General features: G+C 47.9%; 1 non-coding gene across 1 annotated transcript; it reads left to right on the forward strand.

Moving 5' to 3' along the window:
- The first annotated feature begins 9,507 nt into the window (after nt 1-9,507).
- Nucleotides 9,508-9,580, forward strand: trnak-uuu (transfer RNA lysine (anticodon UUU)). The gene has a single exon. It is a non-coding gene; the product is annotated as a tRNA-Lys (tRNA).
- Nucleotides 9,581-10,827: the final 1,247 nt, after the last annotated feature.

A 10,827-nucleotide genomic window follows, 5' to 3' on the forward strand; every position in this document is an offset into this window, starting at 1 on the left:
AATCATATATGCCTGCGAGTAAAGGAAGTCCTCGATTTACGAACGAGTTCCTACGCTGGCGACGTAACACGAATTTCTGTGTAAGTCGGCTTTCACCGTTAGTCGAAAGTTGACTCGTTGAAATTTACGGCGAAATACTTCTGTGATGGGTATTGTCCCACGTGATTGTGACAGCAAGCTCAGTGTGTGTGGGCGTGTGCGTCGATGTGTGAGTGAGACGGGACTGCGCAGGCGTCGTCCGGCGGGACTGTGAAGGAGCAAGGAGTGCACGGAGGTGCGAGTGTGTGGAGTGATGGCGACCAGGGAAGAGTAGCGATTAGCGGTGGACTCGTTGACGTTGAATGTGCAGAAGAGCTAATAAAGCCATTAAAGCAGCAAATCGGAGCTTTATGCCTTTATTGTTGCCGCCACCCAGCTGAGGGGAAACTACAACATGGCCTTCATGACCTTCCTGCCAGGGAATTAAGTACCCCATGTGACAGAAGACTGAATGGTCCGAAGTTTGCGGTGAAAGTCAAAGGTGTAACTGTTGTTCTGTCATCATTTCCACACAGACTGGATCAATGTTTGGAGCTTCTGATCAGAACCAACCGCCTACCCAAAGCTGCTACGCTGGCTCGCACGTACCTGCCCAGCCAGGTGTCCCGTGTGGTCAAACTGTGCCGAGAAAACTCAGATTAATAACATTTAACAAACAGTTAGTGCATCATAAATTAATGGTTCAATTAATTGTGCTGCTTCTTCTGGTGTGCCTCCCTTGGTTACTGAGAGACGGTATAATATAATGATGCACGAATATTTTGCCGCTGAACATTTTCGGACTCTGCATTTTTGGGTTTTGTGCCGAAAGACTGAAATGAAATGGCAGAAACAGGATGTGGTTATGACTCAAGCAAAAACTGCGGTCAGCATTTAAAAGGATGAAAAGGTGCCTCCATGTTGAGAAGTCCATCCACTTTCTATGGCACTTACTCATTAGGGTTCACAGGTGAGCTGGAGATTATTATTATTATTGACATCAGGCGAGAGGCACGGTGTACACTGGACTGGTTGCCAGTCGATGGCAGGGCAATTGAGCAGGCAAGTCCTCCACAATGTGGTTGTAATTTAGAAAATGATGCAATATTGAGCAGCCATTGCTCAATTGCTCTATTGCAGCCATTTGTGAAAATAATTTTGCATTTTATTTGCTCAATGGACACACAACACCCCATATTGAAAGAAAAAAACTTTATTGTTGAAATCTTTGCTGATTTATTAAAAAAGAAAAACTTAAATATCACACAGCCATAAGTATTCAGACCCTTTGCTGTGACATTCATGTATTTAACTGGTGCTGTCCATGTCTTCTGATCATCCTTAAAATGGTTCTTCACCTCCATTGGACTCCAGCTGTGTTTTATTATACTGATTGGACTTGATTAGGAAAGCCACACACCTGTCTACATAAGACCTTACAGCTCACAGAGCAAAGGAGAATCATGAGGTCAAAGGAACTGCCTGAAGAGCTCAGACACAGAATTGTGGCAAGGCACAGATCTGGCCAAGGTTACAAAAACATTTCTGCTGCACTTAAGGTTCCTAAGAGCACAGTGGCCTCCATAATCCTGAAATGGAAGATGTTTTGGACGATCAGAACCCTTCCTCGAGCTGGCCGTCCGGCCAAACTGAGCAACTGGTGGAGAAAGAGCCTTGGTGAAAGAGGTAAAGAGGAACCCAAAGATCACTGTGGCTGAGCTCAGAGATGCAGTCGGGAGATGGAAGAAAATTCTAGAAAGACAACCATCACTGCACCCCTCCAGCAGTCTGGGATTTATGGCAGAGTGGCCCGACGGAAGCCTCTCCTCAGTGCAAGACACATGAAAGCCCACATGGAATTTGCTAAAAAACATGTAAAGGACTCAAAGATGTTGAGAAATAATTATAATTATAAGAATTATTTGGTCTGATGAGACCAAGATAGAAATTGTTGGCCTTAATTCTAAGTGGCATGTGTGGAGAAAACCAGGCACTGCTCATCACCTGTCCAATACAGTCCCAACAGTGAAGCATGGTGGTGGCAGCATCATACTGTGGGGGTGTTTTTCAGCTGCAGGGACAGGACGACTGGTTGCAATCGAAGGAAAGATAAATGCGGCCAAGTACAGGGATATCCAGGATGAAAACCTTCTCCAGAGTACTCAGAACCTCAGACTGGGCCGAAGGTTCACCTTCAAATAAGACAGTGACCCTAAGCACATCAGAATCAGAATAATCTTTATTTGCCAAGTATGTCCAAAAAACACACAAGGAATTTGTCTCCGGGAGTTGGAGCCACTCGAGTATGACAACAGACAGTCAATTGACAAAGAACACTTTTGAGACATAAAGACATTGACAAAAAACAGTCACTGACCAATAAGGGGTTAATAGTTATCTGGTAATGCCGGTACATTATTTTATTTAAAAAGAAAATTTTTTTTTTTTTTGACAATTGTGCAAAAGATGCAGATGCCTGTAGCACTTAGAGCAGTTCGAATGACTAATATTGCAATAGTCCGGTGCAATGACCATTGTGCAAAGGGCACCGAGACTTCAAGGAGTGTATCCAGTTGAAAGTGACGAGTAGCGCGATAATCTGGGACAATGTTGCTTGTGCAAATGTTGCAGATACTCCTCAATCAGTGTACAAATAGAGCCAATGCTACTTTGGCATGAGTGGCCAGTATTGGTCAACAACAGATATGCAAATAGTGCAGCGTGGCAAGACTACAATAGTGAGTGCACGAGTAATATATAATTGGCCCCACAGAAATGTGACAATGAACTCAAGTAAAAAAATTGCCAGCATGTTGTCATGGAATTGTAGGTTAGGTGTTTAAGAAGTTGATCGCAAGAGGGAAGAAGCTGTTGGAATGTCTGCTAATTCTAGTTTGCATTGATCGGTTGCGCCTACCTGAGGGAAGGAGCTGGAAGAGCTGGTGACCGGGATGTGGAGGTCCGAGAGGATTTTGCACGCTCTTGTCTTAGTTCTGCCAGTGTGCAAGTCGTCAAGGGTGGGTAGGTGGGGACCGACAATCCTTTCAGCAGTTTATATTGTCCGTTGCAGTCGGAGTTTGTCCTTTTTTGTAGCAGCACCAAACCAGACTGTGATGGAAGAACACAGGACTGATTCGATGACCGCTGTGTAGAACTGCCTCATCACCTCCCCTGGCAGGCTGTGCTTTCTCAGAAGCCGCAGGAAGTACATCCTCTGCTGGGCCTTGTTGAGGACGGAGTTGATATTGGTCGCCCACTTCAGGTCCTGAGAGACTGTAATTCCCAGGAACTTGAAGGTCTCGACGGTTGACACAAGGCAGCTGGACAACGTGAGGGGCAGCTGTGGCCAAGGATAACTCCTGAAGTCCACGATCATCTCTACAGTCTTGAGCGTGTTCAGCTCCAGGTTGTGTCGGCCGCACCACAGCTCCAGCCGCTCCGCTTCCTGTCGATATGCAGACTCGTCACCGTCCTTGATGAGGCCGATGACAGTGATGTCATCTGCAACTTGAGGAGTTTGACAGCCGGGTGTGCTGAGGTGCAGTCGTTCGTGTAGAGAGAGAAGAGCAGCGGAAAGAGGACACAACCTTGGGGCGCCCCAGTGCTGATGCTGCGTGTGGATGAGGTGCCCCCCCACCCCCCAGCCTGACCTGCTGTGTCCTGCCTGTCAGGAAACTGTAAATCCACTGGCAGATGGCAGGCGAGACGCTGAGCTGGAGAAGCTTGGATGAAAGGAGTTCAGGAATGATGGTGTTGAACGGTGTTGAGCTGAAGTCCACGAACAGGATCCTCCCGTAGGTCCCTGCACTGTAGAGGTGTGCATGGATGAAGTGCAGTCCCATGTTGACTGCATCATCCGCAAACCTGTTCGCTCGGTAGGCAAACTGCAGGGGGTCCAGCAGGGGACCTGTGACGCTCTTGAGGTGGTCCAGCACGAGACGTTCAAAGGACTTCATGACCACATATGTCAAGGCGACAGGCCTGTAGTCATAGCTAAAATACCAAAGGAGTGGCTTCAGAAAAACTCTGTGACTGTTTTTGAATGGCCCATCCAGAGCTCCCAATTGAGCATCTAGAGAGCATCTCTGGAGAGACCTGAAAATGGCTGTACACCAATGTTCACGATCCAACCTGACAGAACTGGAGAGGATCTGCTAGGAGGAATGGCAGAGGATCAGAGGATCCCCAAATCCGAAAAGACTTTTGGCTGTATTAGCTCAAAAGGGTGCTTCTACTCAATACTGAGCAAAGGGTCTGAATACTGATATTTCAGTTTTTCTTTTTTAATAAATCGGAAAACATTTCAACAATTCCATTTTTTTTCTGTCAATATGGGGTGCTGTGTTTACAACCCCAATTCCAATTAAGTTGGGACGTTGTGTTAAACAAATAAAAACAGAATACATGTATTTGCAAATCATCCATCCATTCATCCATTTTCTGAGCCGCTTCTCCTCACAAGGGTCGCGGGCGTGCTGGAGCCTATCCCAGCTATCATCGGGCCGGAGGCGGGTACACCCTGAACTGGTTGCCAGCCAATCGCAGGGCACAAACAAACAAACAACCATTCGCACTCACAGTCACACCTACGGACAATTTAGAGTCTCCAATTAATGCATGTTTTTTGGGATGTGGGAGGAAACCGCAGTGCCCAGAGAAAACCCAAGCAGGCACGGGGAGAACATGCAAATTTCACACAGGCGGGGCCGGGGATTGAACCCCGGTCCTCAGAACTGTGAGGCTGACGCTCTAACCAGTCGTCCACCGTGCCGCCTCACCCTAATAAGACAAGATAATTATTAATGGTTAGTAAACAGATGTTACACCACTAAAATATATATTTGTGGCAGCATTAAAGCTCTTCGGTATATTGAATCTATCCAACATCCATCCAACCATCCATCCATTTTCTACTGCTTATCCGGGTCGGGTCGCGGGCGCAGTAGCTTTAGCAGGGACACTCAGACTTCACTCTCCCCAGCCACTTCATCCAGTTCTTCCGGGGGGATCCCGAGTCGTACACAGGCCAGCTGAAGGACATAGTCTCTCCAGCGTGTCCTGGGTTGTCCCTGGGGTTTCCTACCGGTGGGACGTGCCCGGAACACCTCACCAGGGAGGCGTCCGGGAGGCATCCGAATCAGATGCCCCAGCCACCTCATCTGGCTCCTCTTGATGTGAAGGAGCAACGGCTCTACTCTGAGATCCTCGCGGCTGACCGAGCTTCTCACCCTATCTGTAAGGGAGAGCCCGGACACCCTACGGAGGAAACTCATTTCGGCCGCTTGTATCCGGGATCTCGTGCTTTCGGTCATGACCCACAGCTCGTGACCATAGGTGAGGGTAGGAACGTAGATCGACCGGCAAATTGAGAGCTTTGCCTTTCGGCTTAGCTCCTTCTTTACCACAACGAACCGATACAAAGTCCGCATCACTGCAGACGCGGCACCGATCCGCCTGTCGATCTCCCGTTCCATTCTTCCCTCACTCGTGAACAAGACCCCAAGATACCCCAAGATACTTGAACTCCTCCACTTGGGGCAGGATCTCATCCCCGACCTGGAGAGGGCATGCCACGATGTTGGTGGTGCACTGCTTTCCTCTCCTGAGACACCGGATGGTGGACCAGAATTTCCTCAAAGCCGTCCGGAAGTCTTTCTCCATGGCCTCACCGAACTTCTCCCATACCCGAGTTTTGGCTTCAGCGACCACCAGAGCTGCATTCCGCTTGGCCAGCTGGTACCCATCAGCTGCCTCAGGAGTCCCACAGGCCAAAAAGGCCCGATAGGACTCCTTCTTCAGCTTGACGGCATCCCTCACCGTTGGTGTCCACCAACGGGTTCAGGGATTCCCGCCACGACAGACACCGACCACCTTACAGCCACATCTCTGGTCGGCTGACTCAGCAATGGAGGCGCGGAACATGGTCCACTCGGACTCGATCTCCCCCGCCTCCCCCGGAACATGAGCAAAGTTCTGTCGGAGGTGGGAGTTGAAACTCCTTCTGACAGGGGATTCTGCCAGACGTTCCCAGCAGACCCTCACAATACGTTTGGGCCTGCCACGTCGGACCGGCATCTTCCCCCACCATCGGAGCCAACTCACCACCAGGTGGTGATCAGTTGACAGCTGCGCCCCTCTCTTCACCCGAGTGTCCAAGACATGCGGCCACAAGTCCGTTGACACGACCACAAAGTCGATCATCGAACTGCGACCTCGGGTGTGCTGGTGCCAAGTGCACGTGCGGACCCCCTTCTTGAACATGGTGTTCGTTATGGACAATCTGTGACGAGCACAGAAGTCCAATAACAGAACACCGCTCGGGTTCTGATCGGGGGGCCGTTCCTCCCAATCACGCCCTTAAAGGTCTCACTGTCATTGCCCACTTGAGCATTGAAGTCCCCCAGCAGAACGATGGAGTCCCCAGCGGGAGCGCTCTCCAGCACCCCCGCCAAGGACTCCAAAAAGGGGCTCACAACCAGAGAATCAAAAAACAGATAACGCAGGGAGACACGACAAAAGGTCCGTGTGGTATAATCGTACAGAACCTAAATTTGGACAGCGTTCAGAACGGCGGCAAACACGGGGGCAAAAATGAGTGAATATTCCGACGCCCACACACTGTCACGCTGCCCCCTAAAAAGGCTGATGATTACAATGCATGACAGGTGCATCACCGATGTCAATGGCCACCTTCGCTCACCCAGACACTGCAACACAAAGAAAAACAACATGAAACACAGGTCCATGGCAGAAGGGGGAGCCACATTATCCTTTCGGGCTGTGCCCGGCCGGGCCCCATGGGTGCAGGCCCGTCCACCAGGCGCTCGCCTTCGAGCCCCACCTCCAGGCCTGGCTCCAGACGGGGGCCCCGGTGACCCGCGGGCGGGCAAGGGAAAACCAACTAAATCGTTTGTCGTTATCATTAGGGTTCTTTGAGCCGTGCTTTGTCTGGTCCCTCACCGAGGACCTGTTTGTCATGGGTGACCCTGCCAGGGGGATAAAGCCCCAGACAACTTAGCTCCTAGGATCATTGGGACACACTAACCCTTACATCACGATAAGGTGATGGCTCAAGGAGGGGTCCAAATGAACAGTAAAACCATAGTGCTCATCATCTGGTTGACCTTGGCCAACTCGGAGCACGGCTGAGGCGAAGAAGCAAGCAGGGCGCATCGAGAAGCAGCCGAGGGCCCCGGCAAGCTCCCCGTGGTGCTAGCGGCTGTTGTGCCGTGGTCCTCTCTCGGCACCTTTGAAACGCTTCTCGAAATAACATTTAATGCAACTTCAGATGCTAATTCACGACAGGTGAAAATCAAACTTGTCTCCCAAACGGTTTTCAACATCAGTTTTAAAATTATTTTTTTTCACCTTTCATTTCTTTGATGCTTCTTTGCTATGTATTCACAAAAACAAACAAATACAGATAGAAATATACAGTATTGGATGTAGAGGAATAAAACAAATCTGTTTAAATTTGGAAATAAAAACATGAGAAACCTGATCTAAACTATCATATTTTAATGACTATGCATTAGAAATAACTGTATTATATAATGCTGAGGCGGCACGGTGGGCGACTGGTGAGAGAGTCAGCCTCACAGTTCTGAGGACCCGGGTTCAATCCCCGGCCCAAACTGTGTGGAGTTTGCATGTTCTCCCCGTACCTGCATGGGTTTTCTCCGGGCACTCCGGTTTCCTCCCACATCCCAAAGAAAGCATGCATTAATTGGAGACTCTAAATTGCCCTGAGGTGTGAATGTGAGTGCGAATGGTTGTTTGTTTGTATGTGCCCTGATTGGCTGGCAACCAGTTCAGGGTGTACCCCGCCTCCTGCCCGATGACAGCTGGGATAGGCTCCAGCATGCCCGCGACCCAAGTGAGGAGAAGCGGCTCAGAAAATGGATGAATGGATATAATGCTGAATGGCTGGTAATGTTCTTTAACTCATTCACTGCCAGCTTTCCCAGTTAACATGGTTATTTGACTTCAAACGCCGTCAATGGCAGTGAATGTTTTTTAAACACTTGAAGTTTGGTGGTTACAATTGAACAAATCACAAAGAAAGGCAAAAGAACAAGCTGTCACATTCATGTATACTGCACATGAATATGCTGATGCAGTTGGCTGAGCTGGCTCGAGTGCGTAAATACTTCCTGACATGACAAGCTTGAAACGGAATATATTTCAAATGACATTCAACAACATTAGTAAAGTAGCACAGGGATTCACTTGACAGGCTGAATGCCTCGATCGATTTATTTCATGACAGGACAAGGGAAAGCTGATCATGCTGCTGCTGAAGTTATGGTTTCTCTTTAATGGTTGTGGTTTTAATGACTGCCATAGGACAAGTGATGCCGGTAACACAAAAAAAAATAAATAAATTTATAAAACCCACCATTATGTGTAACGAGCAAAGTAACATGTTACTTTCCTTGCGAAAGTAATTAGACTACAGTTACGACTTCTCACCAACAATAGTTACTTTTGCATCATTAATGTCTCTTGCGAAGTTTTAATCTGAGGGTCCAGGGTTCAAGTCCCTGTTCAGGCGACATCATTCTTAAGAAGTTGTTCAATAAATATTATGCAGGAACTTTCACTGAGACACTTGAACACTTCAAAACACCCAACACGTTCATCTATGCACCACACACTCTCACTTTGACCTTGGGTATCTCGGTCATTCGCATACCAGGCTTTTAATCTGATGTTCTGTCTTGCGAGTACCTGTTTCGTCAGTCAAAATTGTTGCTGGTGCTTAACTTGAACCTCGTCTCCTCACCTCACTCCCTCACTTCCTGTCTCCTCAGCTCACTCCCCCCTTGACTGTTGAGCCTGGATAGCTCAGTCGGTATAGCATCAGACTTTTAATCTGAGGTTCAAGTCCCTGTTCAGGCGAAATACTTTTTAAGAGGTTGTTCACGAAATATCACTCAGACACTTGAGCACTTCAAAACACCCAACACATGTTCATCGATGCACCTCTCCCTTGCTGACTTTGACCTTGGGTATCTCAGTGAGAAGCATACCTGTCTTTTTATCTGATTTTCTGTCTTTCGAGTACCTGTTTATTCAGTGTCGTGTCGCTTGCGCTTAATTTGCACCTCGTCTCCTCAGATCACTCCCTCATTTATTCTATCTCCTGGATAGCTCAGTCAATTGAGCATTAGATTTTTAATCTGAGGGTCCAGGGTTCAAATCCCTGTTCAAGTTAGCTGTTCAGGTGAGATAATTCTTAAGCAGTTGTTCACTAAATATCACGCAGGTACTTTGACTCAGACTCTTGAACACTTCAAAACACCCACCACATATTCATCGATGCACCTCTCACTTTCTGACTTTGACCTTGGGTATCTCTGTCATTCACATACCAGGCTTTTAATCTGATGTTCTGTCTGGCAAGTACCTGTTTCGTCAGCATAAAACTTCTTGCTTGCGCTCAATTTGAACCTCGTCTCCTCAGCTCACTCCCCCCATGACTGTTGAGCCTGGATAGCTCAGTCGGTAGCGCATCAGACTTTTAATCTGAGGGTCCAGGGTTCAAGTCCCTGTTCAGGAGATGTACTTTTTAAGAGGTTGTTCACTAAATATCACTCAGACACTTTAACACGTCAAAACACCCAACACATGTTCATCGATGCACCTCTCACTTTCTGACTTTGACCTTACAAATTGTCATGAGCTGTGCCCTGCAGTTCCCTTGTTGGAGCTTGTGTGGCGCCCCTTTCGCCCTGTCTCTCATCCCAGTGATCAGCACCACCTCGGCCGCGCACTTATTGTCAATCAGTCTTCGTCATCACCTGCATTGAAGCCTGCCAGATCCAAGATTCCACTGCCAGAGTATTAACGTTCACCCGTGGTACACCGGCTCGCAACTTACATGTAAACTACGCCGGTCCTCGCAATATTTCTGACCTCCTTCCGTGTTCTTCCTTGTCCTCAGTGCTCCTTCCATCTTCCCCGCCTTGCTGACCTCTTCCAACAAGCCATCCACCTGCTCACGCCACCGCCGACTGCACGCTCCCTGTCTCGACGACCCGCCGGTACGCCTCAAAGACCCCCCTTTGAATCTCTTCTCAATCCACCGTTCGCCACAAACTTCTTCAGCCTCCGCCTGCATCTGCCTCCAGTTGAAATGAACACCGTCGTATCGTGACACAAATATGCAATCCCAATTCCAATGAAGTTGGGACGTTGTGTTGAACAGAAATAAAAACGGAAAAAATTATTTGCAAATCATGTTCAACCTATATTTAATTGAATACACTACAAAGACAAGATATTTAATGTTCAAACCGATAAACTTTATTGTGTTTTTATGGCTGCAACAGATTCCCAAAAAGCTGGGACAGGTGGCAAAAAAGACTGAGAAAGTTGAGGAATGCTCATCAAACCCTGTTTGGAACATCCCACAGGTGAACAGGCTAATTGGCAACAGGTGGGTGCCATGATTGGGTATAAAAGGAGCTTCCCTGAATCATTCACAAGCAAAGATGAGTCGAGGTTCACCTCTTTGTGAACAAGTACTTGAGAAAATAGTCAAACATTTTAAGAACAATGTTCCTCAACGTACAATTGCAAGGAATTTCGTCATCTACAGTCCATAATATCATCATCAAAAGGTTCAGAGAATCTGGAGAAATCACTGTATGTAAGCGGCAAGACCGAAAACCAACATTGAATGCCCGTGACCTTCAATCCCTCAGGCGGCATTGCATCAAAAACCGACATCAATGTGTGAAGGATATCACCACATGGGCTCAGGAACACTTCAGAAAACCAATGTCAGTACAACAGTTCGGCGTG

The sequence above is a fragment of the Phycodurus eques genome, unplaced genomic scaffold (genome assembly GCF_024500275.1).
Source record: "Phycodurus eques isolate BA_2022a unplaced genomic scaffold, UOR_Pequ_1.1 contig_342, whole genome shotgun sequence".
NCBI lineage: Eukaryota > Metazoa > Chordata > Actinopteri > Syngnathiformes > Syngnathidae > Phycodurus > Phycodurus eques.